The sequence below is a fragment of the Nycticebus coucang genome, chromosome 5 (assembly GCF_027406575.1).
Source record: "Nycticebus coucang isolate mNycCou1 chromosome 5, mNycCou1.pri, whole genome shotgun sequence".
NCBI classification, from domain to species: domain Eukaryota; kingdom Metazoa; phylum Chordata; class Mammalia; order Primates; family Lorisidae; genus Nycticebus; species Nycticebus coucang.
The window spans coordinates 43,335,503-43,357,144 of NC_069784.1; the positions used below are offsets into that span (position 1 = coordinate 43,335,503).

The 21,642-nt window shown below is 41.9% G+C and overlaps 1 long non-coding RNA gene across 1 annotated transcript in view; it reads left to right on the forward strand.

The window, feature by feature from the left end:
* Nucleotides 1-3,268: 3,268 nt before the first annotated feature.
* Nucleotides 3,269-21,642, forward strand: part of LOC128586788 (uncharacterized) — a 29,587-nt gene continuing 11,213 nt past the window's right edge. Inside the window, exons 1-2 of the long non-coding RNA XR_008380296.1 lie at nt 3,269-3,287; nt 16,326-16,521. This is a non-coding gene — a long non-coding RNA (uncharacterized LOC128586788). The remainder of the gene's footprint in view (nt 3,288-16,325; nt 16,522-21,642) is intronic.

Consider the following 21,642-nt stretch of genomic DNA (forward strand, 5'->3'; position numbering starts at 1 on the left):
GATTATATCTTGCATGATCTTTATATTGGTGAGGACCCAGACTTCTTTTTGCTATCAGCACATGCTTTTCTGAGAACCCAGCCACTCCAGAAAAATCTATTTTATTTGCAGAACTATTGCAAAATCTGACACTCCACTTCACTGGAATGCCCTTGTATAATAATTGCCAAATGTTGCCTTGCCTCATGGACATTCTTGGCCAGACCTATGGATTCCCAGACCTTGCAGCTGTCGACTCTTGAAGTCCAATTCTCCTATAAAATCAAATCCAACAACATTTCTTTTTTTTTTTTTTTTTTTGTAGAGACAGAGTCTCACTTTATGGCCCTCGGTAGAGTGCCGTGGCCTCACATAGCTCACAGCAACCTCCAACTCCTGGGCTTAAGCGATTCTCTTGCCTCAGCCTCCTGAGTAGCTGGGACCACAGGCGCCCGCCACAATGCCTGGCTATTTTTTGGTTGCAGTTTGGCCGGGGCAGGGCTTGAACCCGTCACCCTCGGTATATGGGGCCAGCGCCTTACCAACTGAGCCACAGGCGCCGCCCCCCCAACAACATTTCTTAATGACCTAATACGAGCAGGCACTGAGCTAGTGGCCACTGAAGGTATGAAGATATGATTGCTGCCTTAAGTGGTTATGATGTTCAAATAGCAGATAGAGACTTAAATGACAATTATGAATAGTAGAAGAGTTAACAAAAGCATGACATAGGAAAAAAATGCCTGTGAGAACTCTCTGGGGGTGGCCAGGTACAGTGGCTCACATCCATAATTCTAACACTTTGGGAGACCAAGGTGAGAGGATCACTTGAGGCTAGAAGTTTGAGCCTGAGCAACATAGACTCAGTCTCCATAAAAAATAAGAAAAATTAGCAGAGCATAGTGATGCACCTGTAGTCCCAGCTAATTGGGAGGTTGAGGCAGGAGGATCACTTGAGCCCAAGAGTTGGAGGTGACAATGAGATGAGATCATGCCACTGCACTCCAACCTGGGCCACAGAGTGAAAATCCACCTCGAAACAAGAATCTGGGTGTGATGGATCACTCCTGTAATCCTAGCACTCTGGGAGGCAGAGGTGGGTGGAGTGCTTGAGCTCAGGAGTTTGAGACCAGCCTGAGCAAGAGTGAGACCCTGTCTCTTAAAATAGCCAGGCACTGTGGTGGGCGTCCATAGTCCCAGCTACTAGGGAGAGTGAGGCAAGAAGATTACATGAACCCAGGAGTTTGAGGTTGCTGTGAGCTATGATGCCACAGCACTTTACCAGGGCAATAGAGTGAGATGCCGTCTAAAAAGAAAACAAACAAACACAAGGATAACAACGAAGTCCCTGGCAGGAGAGAGATCATTTCCACTTCTTTTCTGAGAGCCCAGTAAAGCAGCTCGTCTCGCCCTGTTTTCCTTCGTGTGACCACTTTCCTCATAGCACCATTTCCTGCCTTGCAAAAGGTCCACCTTGTCTCTTTACTACCAATTCTATACATTAAAACCCATCTCTTTGTTTTTAAGTTTTCTCGACCTGGGAACTCTGGACTGGGACCAGGTCACAAAGATATTATTCATGTTGTCACAACTTACTTTCTTCCCCTAGGATGTTGGCCAGAATATGTATCCTTTCTACTTATCATCCTCTTCCTACCTGGAATATGATCTTCCCAGAACAGCCTTTTCTTCTGAGATGCAGAGACTTTGTCAGAAGGAGCACAGTAGTCACTGCCTCCTATCCCTTTACCTCGAATTCCCTGGTCCCTCCCTAACCTCTCTCCTTTGGCAACTTCATCTGTTTCCCTATGAGAATGAATGTCATCCCGTTCCAAGTCTTCAATCAATGGTTCTAAAAGGAGAAGAAGTCTAAGGGCATGAGTCAACTTTATTCCTGGTACTGTACCCTGTTTGTTCTCGTGTTAGTTGCCCTGAGGAATAGGGAAGAGAAGTGTACCTAATGCATCTCCTGCTATTAAAGAGAAATGATTGAATACAGATCTATTTTACTAACTTAAAAGTGATCCATTTAAAAGGAAATGGTAACACATGGAATTCCTGTTATATGCACGGAGAGCATTGCAAAGTATTTACTTTATGATGCTTAATGTGTTACAATTACCTTTATCAATCTCAGCATTGGCTTCTTCAGCAAAAACAAAGACAGGCTTCCCCAGATCAACAAACATTTGCCTGACGACCTCATAGGTGAAAATGCCCTTTTCAACTTTACCAGGTGTAGACATTTTAACTGTCACCTGTCCTTCTATCCTCACTTATATTACAGTGACTTGTGTATGCACCTGCATCTCCATTACAATGGACCCTCCTGGAGGAGAGAATTCATTTTCTTATTTATCTTTGTTCCCCTTCACATCGTCAGGTGGTGCATTGCATATGCCAATGGTCAACAGATGTTTTTAAACCAATCACTTAATCCCCGCTAAAGTGGTAGCCCGTCACTATTGCCTGGCTTCACTGAAGTCCTTCAACTTAGTATGCCAGTTCTCTAAGCGTTAAAATAACAATGATGTAATTCTAGCACTCTGGGAGGCTGAGGCAGGTAGGCTGCCTGAGCTCAGGAGTTCAAGACCAGCCTGAGAAAGAGCAAGACCCCATCTCTACTAAAACTAGAAAAACTAACTAGGCATCGTGGCAGGTGCCTGTCGTCCCAGCTGCTGGAGAAGCTGAGGCAGAAGGATCACTTGTGTCCAAGAGTTTGAGGTTGCTGTGAGCTACAATGATATGTAGCAATTTACCCAGGAGGGCAACAGAGTGAGACTCTGTCTTAAAAAATAAAATAACAATAACAATAATAACAGTAGCAGTACCATGTGACAGCCAGGAATGGCCACTCCCAAGAGAACTGGTGATAACCCGAGAAACAGCAAAGAGTCACCTGGGGAAGGTGATTCCCTTGATCATCCAGACCTTAGCTCACACAGACCTTGGGAATGGTTCTGAGGAATTACATCCAGAAGGCAGACTTCAGAGAACACTCACATTCAACAGCTGCGTCTCTGACCATCAGCACCCAGCAGACAGCCTATGAGAGCTCTTGTTCTCTCTCCCTCTTTTCTTAACACAGTGAATGAGGAAGGGGAGACTCTGTGGTTACCCAGCTTATACCCTGGGAGGTTCCTGACGTGAGGACTGCTGAGAGACTGAGCAGATGCAGTAGGAATGCCTGTGCTCTTCCCTGACTGCCTATTTTGGCCATCTCCCTGCTTTTACACTTCACAGTGGAGAGGTCAGAGGCGTAAGCCAGCCAAAGATACAGGAGAAAGATCTGGAATCAACCTCCCAGGGTAAGGCCAATTAAGACGAGATGGGAGTGCACAGAGGAGAATGTTCAGAAAACAAACCTCTTGCAGGAATCTGGAATCATAAAGGGGCCGAGTCTTCCTCCTCAGTTAACCCATGATTGCTGGTGGGAACTTCTCTTAAATGTGTGAAGTTTGGAGAGAGGTGGGATCCGGTAAGAAATCATAACACCTTAGTCAGTGGACTTGGCAGTTTAGACCCTCGCTGGCCTTTGGGGAAAAGAAACAGTAGCTGTAGTTTGACTGCCCTGATCAGCCCCAGCCCTGTCTCCCAGCAACGTCTAGAGATGTCTCTAGGGAGGGGCTGTGGATATCATCAAGTGTATCCAGTGGTCCCTGTCCGTGCTCCAAGAGCTCTGAGTCTGCCTGAGATTCCTCCCATCTTGCTGAAAGGAGCTGGAAGAGTAGACCTCAAGAGGCAAGGGCTTCCATTCTCATTGCACTTTCCTGATGTGGCAGCCCGACAGCACTGGGAAAATTCTGTTCCTCCAGAACACTTTCCCTCTTCCCTGTAGAAGGAAAGAAGGACATTTCCCTGTAGAAGGAAAGAAGGACATTTCTGACGAAGCAGAAAGAGAGGAGCGGAGTTTGTCCACACTATTCTTTCCCTGTGGTCTGCTGTGCAAAGAGTCCTGTGGCACATGTGGCCAGAGAGGTATTCCTTTTTTTTTTTTTTTGAGAGTCTCACTCTGTCACCCTGGGTAAACTGCTCTGTCATCATAGCTCACAGCAACCTCAAACTCTTGGGCTCAGGTGATCCTCTTACCTCAGCCTCCCAAGTAGCTGGGACTACAGGTGCCTGCCACAACACCTGGCTATTTTTAGTAGAGCAGGGAGTCTTACTTTTGCTTAGGCTGATCTCAGACTCCTGAGCTCAAGCAGTCCACCTGCTTCTGCCTCCCAAAGTGCTGGGATTACAGTCGTGAGCCACTACATTCTGCCTACTTTTTTGATACTAATCTCTGCTGTTACCCTGGGTCCTATGATTCTAGGGCCAACGTTCCTCCTTTGAGTCTTGGCTGCTTTAGCTGGTAGGACTTCTAAGCTCTTTCACTAGCTGTTATCATCAGGAGACTCCCAGGCATTCTGGAAGCTCTGCATGGGAGTAGGAACCGCTGCTGTTGCTGTTGCTGCCTGAATCTACGGCAAAGAGCCAAGAAAAAAAAAATGCTTTACACCATGTGCACTGACTCCTCCAGAGCTGGCACAGCCGTAGTGTCTATGGAGCCATGTAAATCTTTCTCCAAGCAGTCTGTCCCTTTGGTAGCTACAGAAACAGTGTTTGTTATCCTTTAGCTTTCAGTAGACAGGCCAAAATCGGGTGGTGGCAGTCTTTGTTTCTCAAGTTGGAGAGCCAGTCAGTAAAATCTCAGAAAGAAGGCAGCTTTGATTGGATGAGTCTCTTACTGCTATTCTCAGTACTTTGGGCCTCAGTAAGAGGACTCCTACTAAGAAGCTGGAACTAAAGCTGTCTTTGTTTTTTTTTTTTTTTTTTGAGACAGAGTCTCATTCTGTTACCCTGGGTAGAGTGCTATGGCATCATCATAGCTTACAGCAACCTCAAACTCTGGGGTAAAGAGATCTTCCTGCCTCAGCTTCCCAAGTAGCTGGGACTATAGGTGCCCACCACAGCACCTGGCTAATTTTTCTGTTTTTAGTAGAGACCGAGTCTCCCTCTTGCTCGGGCTGGTCTTGAACTCCTGAACTCAAGTAACTCTCCTATCTCAGCCTCCCTGAGTGCAAGGATTATATGAGCCACCATACCCAGCCTAAAGCTGCCTTTTCTGATTTAAACCTTGAAATCAATGCATAATGGATCAAAGTATAGGTATTGAAATCTTAGTAAGGAGGAAGAATGGCTCCCTGGTAGGCAAGATTATGCTGTTACCTAAAAAAAAAAAATTTCTTTTTATTGAGACAGAGTCTCACTATGCTGCCCTTGGTAGAGTGCCATGACATCAGCTCATAGCAACCTCAAACTCTTGGGCTCGAGTGATTCTCTTGCCTCAGCCATCCAAGTAGCTGGGACTACAGGCACCTGCCACAACACCTGGCTATTTTCTTGTTGCAATTGTCATTGTTGTTTAGCTGGCTCCCGGGCTGGGTTTGAACCTGCCAGCCTCAGTACATGTGGCCGCTGCCATAACCACTGTGCTATGGGCACGGAGCCTAAAGAAATTTTTTTAAATTAAGTAAATGCAAGAAAAAATATATCAGTCAAGAGCCGGGCTGGTCAGCCCTGAAAGCTTAGGAAGAAAGAATGTCTCGGAGGCAAATGTCAGGAGTGTTTATCCAACTGTTTGTATCCAGGGTGAGCCAACCTGCGGCTCATGACTGCATGAAGATTAATTGATAACTATTTTGCTTATCCATGTTGTGGGTTATCTCGAAAAGTTTGCACAGACCTTTTCTTTTGCCCATCAGCTTTCGTTAGTGTTTGTATATTTAATGTGAGGCCCAAGACAACTCTTCTTCTTGCAGCCCACGACAGAAAAAAAGATTGGACATTCTTGCTTGTTCCATTCTGGAGGCAGCTGCTTTGGAATTGAATGGATTTGATTCTATCACAGCCTGTAAATATTTGCAACAGATTCTATACTCTATAAGCAACCTACTCTTACCATCTAACTTCCCAAGTGCTAGTCACAGGACAGTTTTGGCTGTTGGCCATTATATTTCTTTCTATTTCTACTCAACATTTTATGGATAAACCTGTATTCTGGTTTTGAATACTAACCTCTTGGAGCTTGAGTCTACTTTGGGAGATAAATCCACAACCTGTGAGTTAGCTGATCAGGTTTCTAAGTCTATATGGCTGAGGACCATATAGACCTCACCATGGTGAATAACCAAGGTAAGACCAGGCCATAGAAGTCTTTTTGAGGCCTTTTGAAATTTCCAAAAGCTCTCTGACTGGTTATTAGTCCTACTGGTTATTATCCTTCCTACTTGGACTTCTAAAGTTACCAGGCCTGGGCTGGGTGCAGTGGCTCACACATGTAATCCTAGCATTCTGGGAGCCCAAGGCAGGAGGAACTCTCAAGAGTTCCAGACCAGCTTGAGCGAGAGTGAGACCCTGTCTCTACTAAAAATAGAAAAAAAAATAGCTGAGCAATGTGGTAGGTGCCTGTATTCCCAGCTACTTGGGAGGCTGAGGCAAGAGGATTGCTTGAGCCCAAGAGTTTGAGATTACTGTGACCTATGGTGCCACGTACCCTACCCAGGGCCACAGAGTGAGACTCTGTCTCAAAATAGATAGATAAATAATAGTTGCCAGGCCTGCTGAAGATTATGTCTGTATTCAGGGACTAGCAGAATAGAATTGTGTTCGGGATTCTGGTCTGGAGTCAAATAGACTTGGTGTATAGCCTTTCTTCCATTTTTACCATAAGCAAATTGTCTACTCTTTCTGTGCCTCAATTTTCCTGTCTGTGAATTGAGGATAACAAAAATGTCTACTTCATAGACTTAATTGGGGAAAATGAAACAACACGTTACGTACTTTATGCGGTACCTAACAAAAATGGATGCTTCATAAATGCTAGTTTCCCCCCGAGTGGATAAAAGAAAAGCTCAAACTGTTTTTCCTCTGCTCTCACACCACCACAATCAGCATGGAAGACAACTGTGACCCAACATGTGGGGAGTTATCCTCACACCTCCAACAGGGGAGCAGTTCTGTAGCAGACACTGCTGGGTGTCCTCCAATTCAGTTCAATTCTAACATTACCAACCTGGAGATAGTGTCAGCTTCCACAGGTTGAGGACTCAGTCCTCAAGACTTCCCCCTTGTATCTGATGCCAACTGCAAGCCCCAACTTGTTTTACCTGTGCTTTTGACTAAACTGCCTGTAAATCAGATATCCCATGACCCCCTCTTTGGGTTTGATTAATTTGCGAGAGTGGCTCACAGAACTCAGGAAAACACTTACGTAGGGTTACTGTTTATTATACAGGATATCACAGAGGACACAGATGAAGAGATGTGTAGGATGAGGTATGAGAAGGGGTGCAAGAGCTTCCATACCACCCAGGTGCACCATCTCCAGGAACTTCTGTATGTCAAGCCAGCTGGAAGCTCTCCAAACCCAATCCTCTGGGGTTTTTTTGGGAGACTTTATTGTGCAGGCATGGTTGATTACATCATTAGCCATTGGTGAGCAAGTTCACCATAACCCTTGTTCTCTCCCTGTAGATTGGGGGATAGGGCTGAAAGTCCTACCCCTCTAATCACACCTTGGTCTTTCCAGTGACCAGCCCCTATTCTGAAGCTACCTAGGGATCCCCCTCTGCCAGTCATCTGATTATCATTCAAAAAGATATCATTCTGGAGAGTCTAAGGATTTTAGGATTTGTAAGCCAGGAAATGGAGTAAAAAAACATGTTTCATAGTATCATAGTCCTTTTTGTATAGCTCTCAATAGATTCCAGGTATTGTACTAAGCACTGATAAACTAGCAAGTAGTAGAACCAGGAGTTGAACAGACCAAAGATTATATGCATGATTAGCTGGTAAAACTAATGATTTAAAAAATCATTCTGATGATTTAAAAAATACAGCAAAACTTGCATTTCCAAAAAGTATATTGTCCCCTTTAAAGAAATAGATTTGAAACACGTATACTCATTCCTAAGCCTATTTGGAGCTTTCCTCTTTTGGACTTAACTAAAAGTCCATGACAGATCTCTTTAAATTTAAATGTGCAGTCACATAGAGAAAGAATTCAGTTCATTCTATATCATAGCAAGGGATAGGATAGGAAAAGTGGGTGGAAGTTTTGTTGAGAACTAAAATAGTGACAGACAACTAAAAATCAGTGAGGTTTCAGGAAAAAGTTTCCCCATCAATTGAGATACTCCCCAAAACACAGAAACTAAATGACTTCCATCTTTCTCCCCCAAGAGATGACTTAAGTCATAATGGAGCTGATGACTGGTAGAGCCTATGAAATCTATCTATAATCATTACTGCTATCTAAAAGCATCCTTAAAGCACCCATAAATGCTATAAAGCTAGGGTAACCAACCATCCCAATTTTCCCAGGATAGAGGGATTTTTCTAGGGTGTAGGACTTTCCAAGTTTCAGCAGTTACTTTTAGCGCTGAGAGAGTCCCATGCTAACTGTGATGAGTTGATCACCCCAGAGTTGAGGACATTTTAAATAAAATGTGTCCTTTAAGACATGTTGAAAGAACATAAAAGGATATGGAGAAAATTAAACCATCTTTGAACCAGCACATCACTAAATGAAGGCGCTAACTTTTCTCTCCCATATAAATGAAATTTCTAGATATTTTTTGAAGCTCACTTTTTAAATGCCAACAAATTTATAGATATTATATTTAAAATGTCTTAAAACGTACCACATAGTTCCCTGTGTTCTTTATTAAACAATATGGAATATAGATCTCCATTTAAAAATAATACACCATGTATCAGGAAGTAATTAGAATTAGATTATAGGCCAAGAAAGCAAAACAGTTAGGAGTAAAAAAAAAAAAAAGAGTTAAATTTTCAGGTCTGACAGAGGTAGGTTTGAGATTGCTTGTCACTTGCTACATGTGTGGTCTTTGGCATCTTACTTTATCTGTGTCTTGGTTTTCTTAACTGTAAATTGGTAGTAATGTTTGTACCTATCCACAGGATAGTGTCCAGTAGACCATAATAAGCACTCAATAAATAATAAGTGGTAGGAATTTTATCATGGTTGGTAACCACCAGAGTTATTGTCTGGGCCAAACAGCACAGCCTATGTAATCATGTGAACAGACTCTGCTGTCTGCTATATTTCTTGTGCTGTCTGTTTCTCTGGCTTATACACTTGATCCTTTAGTTTATATACAACTGAATGGCCATGTAACAGCACTCAAACCTCCTAAGGAGTGAAATACATGTGCTTTCTGGTGGCTGTTTACTGATTTATATCTAGGCCCTAGGCTAGACCGTGTGGCAAATACTTTGGAGTTCTGGAAACATTACTGAAATACAAGTGTGGCATTACAAAAATCAATTAATCTGCCATTTTCACCAGCGGTTTAAAGATTAAACAATGTCTTTGCTTTTTTTTTTTGTTTTTTTTTTGTTTTTTGAGGCAGGGTCTCACTTTGTTGCCCTCAAGAGAGTGCTGTGGTGTCACAGCTCTTAGCAACCTCGAACTCTTGGGCTCAAGTGATCCTCTTGCATCAGCCTTCCAAGTAGCTGGGACTACAGGTGCCCACCACTACGCCTGGATAGTTTTTCTGTTTTTAGTAGAAACAGGTGTCTTGCTTTGGCTCCGGGTGGTCTCAAACTCCTGAGCTCAGGCAATCCACCCACCTCAGAGTGCTAGGATTACACGTTGAGCCACTGTGCTTGGCCCAAAATGATTGATTTCAAACATAATTTTACAAAGGCTCTTCTCTTTGTTCTATATCCCATTTTGTTTTTTAAAAAAAATCCTTATTCCTGTGGCTCAACGGAGTAGGGCGCCGGCCCCATATGCCGGAGGTGGCCAGTTCAAAAACCCAGCCCCGGCCAAATACTGCAAAAAAAAAAATAATAATAATAATCCTTGTTCTTTTACTGTCCCTCAAATACTGAAGGACTACTTGGACAAAATGGGCAACTGAGCTTTGCTTTCTGAGGAAAGCCCAGGTGAGGAGCAGCCCTCAATCTCAAGAATGAGACTTTCCAGGCAGTCATTGAGTTTCCCTTGTATTTATACCCGTCATACTGGAAAAACGGTGGGTAAACATGCAGATGTGAGCCGCAAGGAGCGGCTGCTCTGTGGATGAAGGAATATGAAGACGTGTCTGGCGTGCTGTGCTGATTTCCCAGCTCTCTCCTCCCACCTGCAGACCTAACCATGCCAACTCAATTCTGTTGATCTCCACCTGATCAATTGTACTCCCCACTTCGGGTCTCAACAAATATTCCTCATGAAGTCATTCTCTCAAACCCGTAGTACTCGTGTTCCCTGGGACAGAGGAAATACTTCAGAAGAGCACGTGAAGTCAGGAATACTGGCATCATTCACATGTCTGTTTGAAATTTGCAGATTTTTAAAAATACCTCATCAGTCCAAAGTTAACCTGTTTGAAACTGACTACTGAGAGTTGGCCTCCTGTCTAAAGGTTTAGCTGTAAGTAAACAATCTAAAAAAACAAAATTTAAAGACCTTGTTTTTGATCAGCCTGTTCAAAGAAAGTCTTTTGTAGGTGAAAGTTCAGTAGGCTGAAATAATAAAAACAGTCAAGAGTGGAGTATGGCCTTCACGCTTAAGTCAGGAGGTTATAGTTTACCTTTGCTCGCCTCCTTCATGAGGGAATGTGGAAAGCAGTACAGTGGCTCACACTTGTAATCCTAGCACTCTGGGAGGCCGAGGTGGGAGGATTGCTTGAGGCCGGGAGTTGGAGACCAGCTTGAGCAAGAGCGAGACTCTATCTCTACTAAAAGTAGAAAAAAGAGCCAGGCATTGTGGTGGGTGCCTGTAGTCCTAGCTACTTGGGAGGCTGAGGCAGGAGGATGGTTTGAGCCCAGGAGTTAGAGGTTGCAATGAGCTGTGATCATGCCACTGCACTCTAGCCTGGGGTAACAGAGCGAGACTCTGCTTTAAAAAAAAAAAAAAATTCTCACAAGAGAATGTGGACACAGCTTGGCTCACCTCTCAGAAGATTTTGCAAGTTGATCTTTGATATCAGGTCAGCCAACTAGAAGATAATATGTTAAGCACTTGGGCATTTATCTAGGTCTAGGAAAACTGGGAACATATTTCAGGAGGATTGGTCTTCATTTGGCAAAAACCTCCTAAATCACTTTTGATGATTAAAAAGCAAAGGGGAAAAAGTAGAAGGAACTTTCCCATTCCCATGGCTCTGTATCTATCTTGCTACAGATTACTATAAAAACTGTAGCAACTAGAAAAGAAAAGATAGCCTTTCTGACTCATCCCCTAATTTCAACCTTTTTAACCTGTAGTCTAAGAGATAGAAAAATAAGCTTAATCCTTCATTAATGAACCTCTAACTTAGGAGAGGTCAAAATTAATTACTATTTCAAGAATACAAAAGTATTACATGCCCACGAGTTTACCTATGTGTTTCAGTTGAGGCAATCATATGTCCTAAGTTATCTAGGAAGGTCCAGATTCTACATATTTTATTTCACAAGTCCTTTACTCTTCAGATCATGAAGTTCAGAAATTTTTTAGTTTGGAAAATATGATTTTTTTTTTTTTTTTTTGAGGCAGAGTCTCACTCAGTAGCCCTGGGTAGAGTGCCATGGCATCATAACTCACAGCAACCTCAAATTCTTGGGCTCAAGCAATCTTCTTGCCTCAGCCTCTCTAGTAGCAACTGCCACAGTGCTCCGCTGTGATGACTATGATGACTGGGTAGTTTTTCTATTTTTAGTAGAGATGGGGTCTTGCTCATGCTCAGGCTGATCATGAACTCCAGAGCTCAAGCAATCTACCTGTCTCAGAGTGTTAGGATTACAGGTGTGGGCCACCTCACCTGGCCAAAATATGATTATTTTCATGATAGCCTTATAAGCTCTATTAATGGTAATGATGAGCAAAGCTGATTTCAGTTTAGGAAAGGCTATTGAAGAACAAATAGTCATATTCCATCTCCTATGACAACTCACCAGTATAATAACAGTCATAGCTCTTATTATGATTTTAATGCACACCAAAAGAACAGGGCTTATCATAATTACTGCTGGAATTAGCCTGACTCTCCTCTTACTCCAGTATAGATGGAGGAAAGAGCAGGGGTGTATTGGTGTATGTCCCTTGTGACTTGTTTCCTTAGTAGTTGGAAGTTGTATGCTCTTTCCAGGTGCCCACTCCGTGGTATGGTCTCCTCCAGCCAACAACTCCATCAGGGGTCCTCTCTCACTCAATTGTAGATCACTGTCAGTTCTTTGCAGGGACACTGTTCCCTGTGATGGATGTAGCATACGAGTAAAGGTGAGGCAGGGCACACTTCTCTTTCCAGTTGCAGCTCCTTATTCTCCACACCTTCACCACACAAGGTAGTATAGGACTATTCAACTTAGAAAGAAACAATTAAACTGAACACAAAATCTGGTATAATTGCACAACTCACACTGCGCTTAATAGTGGGAGCTCAATTTTAAGCTGTCTTCCTAGAAGTCCATCAAGACTTCCACTTAATCTCATTAATTAAAAAACTTAAACTCATGGCCACATAGACACACTGTATTAAGAGTGAAGTCTGGGAGGCCGAGAGAGGTGGCTTGCTTGAGCTCACAAGTTCAGGAGCAGCCTGAGCAAGATCGAGACCTCATCTCTACTAAACAAAGAAAGTCTAGCCACATGTTGTCAGGGGTCTTTATAGGACCAGTTACTTGGCAGATTGAGGCAAGGAGATTGCCTGAGCCCAAGAGTTTGAGGTTTCTGTGAGCTAGGATGCCACGGCACACTACCCAGGACAGAGTGAGATTCTATCTCTAAATAAATGAATAAATAAATAAATACATAAATTTTTTTTTTTAAGGGTGAAGTCCAGGCAAAGTTCAGTGGCTCACATCTATAATCCTAAAACTCTGAGAGGCCAAAGGGAGGACTGCTTGATCTCAGGAGTTCAAGACCAACCTGAGGAAGCGCAAGACCCTATCTCTACTAAAAATAGAAAAATTAGCCAGGCATTGTGGTGGGTGCCTGCCATCTCAACTACCCAGGAGGTTGAAGCAGGAAGATCCCTTGAACCCAGGAGTTTGAGGTTGCTGTGAGCTAAGCTGAGGACCGCTGCACTCTAGCCTGAGCAACAGAGTGAGACCCTGCTTCAAAAAAAAAGAGTGGAGTTTGTATTCCACTCTCAAATTTCTTATGTTGCCATGGTTTCAGCCTGGCGAACTTTTACCCCAAAAGACTATATTGGGGAGGCCAGCAAAATCAGTCTCCTACCCACCCGCACTCAATCACCACCCTGAGCGTAAGTCAAGTATGTGATATTAGAAAACAAAATGAGATTAGTAATATGTGTACTAATTGACAAGTTACATATGTGTTTTGTCCATCCAAGTTTTTGTGTATCAATGGTAGCCTTGCTAAATGACCTTTCCGATTGTCTCAGGAAAGCTAATGACATTACACCCTGTCATTGCCTAACCTCTGCTGTGTGCTGGCTGTCCACCTATCTTTGGGAAGCTCCCAAAGTCGTTACCCACAGAACTGGTCTCATCCTGGGAGCTATCTCTTGCCTCTCCCAGTGGTTTGTTCTCTGAGTTATTCAATCAACCCCCTCCCCCAAATGCTTCAAAACCAGTCTCTCACAAACCGTCATGGCCTTTGGTGCTTTAGCCCCATAGAACAGTCCAGGTGGGTACATGGACCCTCCAGGTGTGATCCCTGTTTAAGTCTCCTCACCACTATAAGTGTAAAATATACCTTTTTATTCTTAAAATTGGCCAGCCAGTTGATAATTTAGAACTGTTGTACTGGACCCACACCTTTCACCTCTAACAAAAATTGACTTTCACTGGATAAAAGTCTTAAGCCTAAGACATGAAACCATAAAAATTCTTGGAGAGAGTGCAGGAGAAACATTAGAAGAAATTGGCCTGGGAGAAAACTTTATGAGGGCAATTGAAGCAATACCCAAAATACATTACTGGGATCTGATCAAACTAAAAAGCTTCTGTACTGCCAAGAACACAGTAAGTAAAGCAAGTAGTCTGCCCTCAGAATGAGAGAGGATATTTGCCCTTTACATTTCTGACAAAGGTCTGATAACCAGAATCCACAGAGAACTCAAACTTGTTAATAAGAAAAGAACAAGTGATCCCATTTCACTATGGGCAAGAGACCTGAACAGAAGCTTCTCCAAAGAAGACAGGCGCATAGTCTACAGACACATGAAAAAATGCTCATCATCTTTAATCATTAGAGAAATGCAAATCAAAACCACTTTGAGATATCATCTAACTCCAGTAAGATTAGCCCACATCACAAAATCCCAAAACTACAGATGTTGGTGCGGATGTGGAGAAAAGGGACACTTCTCCACTGCTGATGGGAATGCAAGCTAATATGTTCCTTTTGGAAAGAAGTTTGGAAAACACTAAGAGGATCTAAAAATTGACCTGCCATTGGATGTTGCAATTCCTCTAGTAGGAGTATATCCAAAAGATCAGAAATCACTTTGCAAAAAAGATTTGCACCAGATTATTCATTGTAGCTCAATTAGTAAGTCATGGAAGAAGCCCAAGTGTCCATTGACCCATAAATGGATTTATAAATTGTGGTATATGTATACCATGGAATACTATGCAGCCTTAAAAAAGATGGAGACTTTACTTCTTTTATGTTTACATGGAGGGACCTGGAACATATTCTCCTGAGTAAAGTATCTCAAGAATGGAGGGGAAAGTATCCAATTCTATGAAACCAACTTATATTTACTTATATTTCACTACTCTCAAACCATCTGAGACTTTCTTATGAAAGGTAGAACACAACTAAGCCCAGGATGAAGGAGAGAAATGGTGTGGGAAGAGGGGGGGAGAGGGAGGGTTGATAGAGGGAGAGTAAACGTCGGGATCACACCTATGGAGCATATTGCAAGGGTACAAGTCAAATCTATCGAGTGTAGAACACAAATGTCTTAACACAATAATCAAGTAAATGAGGGGAAAGCTATATTTAGTTTGATGTAAGCATGTCAAATTGTATAAAAAACCCAACACATTGTGCCCCACAAATGAATAAATGTATTCATGATCTATGTGTATATGACTTAATAAAAAAAAAAAAGAACTGTTGGAACACACCAGCCCCCACAGATACACCTTTGAAGGACCAATGTCAATTCACAGAGACAACATAAAATCTATGTGGTATATGTACACCATGGAATATTATGCAGCCTTAAAGAAAGATGGAGACTTTACCTCTTTCATGTTTACATGGATGGAGCTGGAACATATTCTTCTTAGTAAAGTATCTCAAGAATGGAAGAAAAAGTATCCGATGTATCCAGCCCTACTATGAAACTAATTTATGGCTTTCACATGAAAGCTATAACCCAGTTATAACCTAAGAATAGGGGGAAGGGGGAAAGGGAGGGGAGGGAGGGGGGAGGTGGGTGGAGGGAGGGTGATTGGTGGGATTACACCTGCGGTGCATCTTCCAAGGGTACATGTGAAACTTAGTAAATGTAGAATATAAATGACTTAACACAATAACTAAGAAAATGCCAGGAAGACTATGTTAACCAGTGTGATGAAAATGTGTCAAACGGTCTATAAAACCAGTGTATGGTGCCCGTAAAACCAGTGTATGGTGCCTCATGATTGCATTAATGTACACAGCTATAATTTAATAAAAAAAAAATCTAAACCAAAACTCTCGAATAAGAGCTGCCTGTGAAGTGAATTCAGCCCACAGACATGCTTGATTAGCGCAGTGTTGTGTTGTTCTTGTTGTAGCTGTTTTAAAATGACTTTTTAGAAGAGACATTCAATTTCCATACCTCCCCTAGTCTCTACTCCTTCCTAATGTGTTATATCCAGCTGCCTCGCCCATTTATATTACTGGCTTGTCCTCTGAAAGCATTTGTGTTCAAGAGCCCTTGACCTAAAACCATAAAAGGAAAATACATATTTTCCTAATTACCCTGTAATACATCAACATATTTCCTTTCCCTCCTTCTGCATTTAGACTGTGCCCCTGGGATCTGCAGTCCCTTCACTACTCTCAAACCATCTGCGATTTTTAACTGTTTATTTAAGGGCCGAGGTCAGTTCTTAGTAAGACCTATCCTTTGCCCCAACCTTTGAACTACTGGAGGTGGAGGAGCGGCTTCACTCTTTAGGCCACACATAAGTAGCAATCATGTTCCAAGTTCTTCCTTAGAGTGAATACTCCCTGCTACTGTTTGGGATATTGATAATTGGGCAATAATTCCTTCAGGATCTTGTTTAATCATTTTTAATTTTTCCTGTTAGGCTACAAAATGTTTTAATTTGTTCAACAGATATTTATTGACCACCTACTATGTGTCATTCCTGTGTTCTAGGCACAGGACGCAGAACTGGGAACAACGTGAAGCTCCCTTCCTCAGGAACTTGAATCATATTCCAATTGAGAAAATGATTTTATTACCCACAGTGGACAGCATGTTTTTAATGCCCGGGATGCTGAAGATTTAATAAATTCTGGCTTTAATTGAGGATTATCTGTCTCACATGTAATCTTACATGTCCATCTTTCAGGTAATTGGGAGTTTTTTTAATCTCAAGTAATTGCATATTATCAAATATTCATTAAGTAACTGTTTGAATCTAACTAGTCTGAGACTAGCTAGCTCAATAGATAGAGAAAGGTCTTAATGACTTCAAGGTTATTAACTCACTAGCTTTTTCTATGTATAAATAAATTGATACTCTCGTGTCTCATGCCTGCCCTGGCTGGTCCTCTTTTAGAGGCATGCATTTAGAAACAAGAGAAATCAGAGAATGATATACAGGGTGTCCATAAGGTTCATGTGCAATTTAAAATAGCGTGCAATTTTAAACTGCACACGAACTTGATGGACACCTTGTATTAAGCATCAATTAGCACCCTGGGAAGAATGTTTACATCCTACTTATGATGTCTAAAGAGGTATCCAAGAAAATAGTGTCATTGTGATCAAATGTGGCACAGGACAGTCTTCAGACTGAAAGCTCTCTAGCTTCCCTTCTCTTTCCTCCAATCAGAAGATCATAAAGGAATTCCTTTCTTTACATGAAATTCCCAAGGTGGAATTGTAGTCCTTTTTGTGCTGGTACAGTCCTCTATCTTTCAGAGGGTTTCTGAATTAAACTATTAGCATGGATAATTTAATAGAATAGTAAATGCGATGGACGTAGTTTGAGAATTCAAGCTGATCACTCTGGTGTTGGGACATGCCCAGAGGACCTGCCTGCCAAGATTCCATGTATGTGAAGGTTTAGGAAAGGTTCATCCGAAGGGAAGAGAGGACCATAAAGCAGGGTTGGAAGAGAGAAGAGATTCTGGGCACAAACCAGATTCATGTTTGATCCTGCAGAATGGGAGCTGAAATAAATAAAGGGCACGTCTCTCATTAAATCCTGTGAGACACACAGACTTTCAGGCAGGCTTTTCAGATTGGCTATGCCACTTTGTGGAGTAAAGTTAGGGTGAAGAGCACTTTTGCCAGTTAGAATTTCTATTATATTATCACCGGCTGAAACAGCCAACACCAGGGCTCCAAAGGAAGCAGGACAGCATCGCATCTGAGCGAGCATCGGCTCATGGCACAGCTGTCAGTAGATGCGGGGGTTGGGCCCTAGCACCAGGGGCTGTGTGCAGGTTGGTTTCACCATGACAAGGAACTGCACTGAAGTGGACCAGAGAGGAAAGAAGGAATGGGTCTGAGGGGTTGGGTGTAGTAGAGAGTGTGGTCCACAGATTGCTCACTGTGAGGGAAGGGAGTTACAAATGTGGAAAGGGGGAAGGTTAGAATGAACTCAGTAGTGCTGGGTGGGAAGTGGAAATAGCAACATGCGCACTTGGTTGTAAAACTGTGTGTGTGTGTGTGTGTGTGTGTATGCACGCGCACGTGTGTGTGTGTGAGTGTGATGGTTCATTCTCTGCAAAGGCCTACGAGCGAGGACACTCCTGTACAAATTAGCACACCTAGAACCCAGATCTTTCTAAATACTATTCTCCACTAAAGGAACTGGAGCTTCTTGGAGAAATGGCTGACTTCAAGGTTAATACGTGTACTAGAAATATACAAGATAAGACGAGGATATCTTAGGGTGTCATAAAGTTAGGAAGCTCAAGGACTTTTGGGACCCCGTCAAAAGGACAATTTGAAGGAACTCCATCTAAACAGGGACAATTTGAGCATCACCATAAATACTGTCAACAACAGATTATAGCCCATTAAATGAAATAGGAACCTATGAGTCCATTGTTGTATAAATAAATATTGAAACAAATCCATGGAGAAGAAAAAAATTTTATCTTACAGTAGAATGCCAACAAAAAAATGTAGAAGGAATGATGGAATTTTAAACTTACCCTTTGGCAACCATCATAGCAATAATTAATCAAGGCAAGAATCATCAATGGATGCTAAAATTAGTGGGTAGAAGTTTGATGAGGAACAGGATATTTTCATAGTCTTAGAGTATCTCCCCATAAGCTATTTAACTATAAGAGGAAAAACAGTTTTAAAGTGGAGAAACCTGGCAGATACCAGCTTATCCAAGTCATCAAAGTTAACTTCAACAGTAATGGAATAAGTTAAATCAAATATTACGTACAGATCACAATATCACTTCTGTGGTTTTCCTGCTAAGGATGCTTCGCACGTAATCATGAGGAAACACCAGACAACCCAAGTTGAGGGAACGGGAGGGAATGGCTATACAAAATGTTTGTTCTACAACTCTTTAAATACATTAAGTTCATGAAAGACAAAACGTGGAAAATCGATTCCAGATTACAGGAGACTAAAGATACTTGACAACTGAATGCAGGGTATGATCTGGAATTCACTTACTATGTTGGACATTATTAGAACAATGGAGCAAAGTGTGAATAAACTTCATAGATTAGAAAATATTACTGGATCAATATTAATGTCTTAATTTTCATAATTATACTGCAATTATGAAAGAGACTGTCCTTGTTGTAGGAAATATATACTGAAGTATTTAAGGGAAAAGGGAATCTACCACTATTTTCAAACAGGAAAAAAAAAGTTCAGGAAAAAGATATATACACATACACACATAAATACAGAGAGAGCTCACGCATGCTCAAATGTGAGCCCACACACCCAAGTACGTGCTAGAAATTAGCCTAGGTTGCTAGGAGAAAGAATCAAAATTAACGAGCAGTTAATTCATGACTAACATCAGAAATTGGAGAATATGCCCTTTTTATTTAGTGCCCAGTACCAATTTGTGACATGTGGTAGCAGCCCACATGGAAAGTCTTGAATGGAAGTCAGAAAGTCTTGAAACCTAATGAGTCACTCTCTGTGTCGGAGACATTTATAGAACACACTTCTAGCCCAGAGTCAATTCAACTCATTTCAACTCCAATCCACAAACTCCTATGGCCAAAAAAAAATTTCTTTAACTTTTAAATTCACATTGGGTGACAGTCAGCAATTCCTCACAATTCTCCTATGTGAACTGTAGAGTAATGCGTTTTCTGATCAACAAGTCAAATCCAGGGCGGCGCCTGTGGCTCAGTGAGTAGGGCGCCGGCCCCATATGCCGAGGGTGGTGGGTTCAAACCCAGCCCCGGCCAAACTGCAACCAAAAAAATAGCCGGGCGTTGTGGCGGGCGCCTATAGTCCCAGCTGCTCGGGAGGCTGAGGCAAGAGAATCGCGTAAGCCCAAGAGTTAGAGGTTGCTGTGAGCCGTGTGACGCCACGGCACTCTACCCGAGGGCGGTACAGTGAGACTCTGTCTCTACAAAAAAAAAAAAAAAAAAAAAAAAAAAACAAGTCAAATCCAAATAAATTCCAAACACTTGCATAACAAGAGATAGAACATTCTGGACTCAAAGCTCAAAGCTAATTAAGAACCAGCTCTGGGCCACAGATTAAACCACCACAAACCTCTCTTTGCTTTACTATTTGTTTGTTCTCTTTGTCTATTATTCCTATATCACTTGCTGAAAGGAAGCAGCTATATTGACATCCAAATTTTACTTATTTCTTTTAAACAAAGAAAAACAAATAGATGGTTTATTCTAAGAATGTACAGGAACTTATATTCTAAACGTTCATAAATACATATTCTAGGGGCTCTTATCACCTCAGAACCCTTAGTGCTGCTTCTCTTTAATCTTTTTAAACATCCTGTTACATAAATTCCAGCTATATCTATAGCAGGAAGAATAATAAGATAATAATTGGTCAAACATCAAAAGCACCTGGGTGGGTCTTCCACAAACCCTTAGTCTTCTCTCCCACTAACATCGTGTTCTTAGATTTTTCTTTTTCCAATCACATAATGTATTTTTTGTTTGCTTGTTTCTTTTTTTTTTTCTTTCCCTGAGTAATTACTATGAATTTTTGCCAGGTCAGGAATTTTTCCTGGGAAGAAACCTCAAGTTTCCTCAAGAAACAAACAGTACCCGAAGATAAGATGTAAACTCCTTCCAGGGCTGCCCCTCCTTTAGATTCCTTGCTCCAGATTGAATGGGTTTAATTGTTGGAATTGCACGTCCTCGGTTTTGTGTGAGGGAAATATTTGCTGGATACATACATGTATTAGATTTGCAGCTCACGTAAGACAATTGGTGTAGTTCTTACATTGTGAATACTGGGTAACGAGGACAGTTCCAAATTTATCCCATGAAAGTTAATAGGAAATTCCTAGCATGGGTCGAGTAGAGAATCTCTCACCCAAAACCAGAGACGTGCAATTCCACCAAATAAACCCATTCAATCTGGAGAAAGGAATCAATAGTTAAATCTGGAAGGTAAAAGTATGGTTATATTTTTACTTTCCTGCTTACATGTAAATTCTAATTTTCATAGCAAATATTTACTTGAACAACAATGAAAACAAGTTTTTTTTTTAATTTCTTCTAGATGCCAATTCCTGGCATGTGTATCTAATTATCCCATAATAACCCTGAGGGATAGAAACTGTAATCCCCATCCTATATATGAGGAAACTGGGACAAAGATGGATTAAGTTATTTGCCTGAGGTCACACATCTTAGTAAGTGGCAGAAAATAAATTGCAATTCAGGTTTGCCTGATTCTTCTTAACCATTCCTCTTATAGGTTTGTTTTTGTTTGTGGAGTGTTTTGTTTTTTTTTTATTGTTGGGGATTCATTGAGGGTACAATAAGCCAGGTTACACTGATTGCATTTGTTAGGTAAAGTCCCTCTTGCAATCATGTTTTGCCCCCAGAAGGTGTGGCACACACCAAGGCCCCGCCCCCCTTCCTCCTTCCCTCTCTCTGCTCCCCCCCATAACCTTAATTGTCATTAATTGTCCTCATATCAAAATTGAGTACATAGGATTCATGCTTCTCCATTCTTATGATGCTTTACTAAGAACAATGTCTTCCACTTCCATCCAGGTCTCATTTTGTTGCCCTTGGTAGAGTAGGGTGGCATCATAGCTCACAGTAACCTCAAACTCTTGGGTTCAAGAGATCCTCTTGCTTCAGCCTCCCAAGTAGCTGTGACTACAGGTGCCTACCACAACACCGGGCTAGTTTTTTAGAGATGGGGTCTCGCTCTTGCTCAGGCTGGTCTTGAACTCCTGAACATAAACAATCCAACCACCTTGGCCTGCCAGAGTGCCAGGATTACAGGAGTGAGTCACCATGCCCGGCCCTGTTCC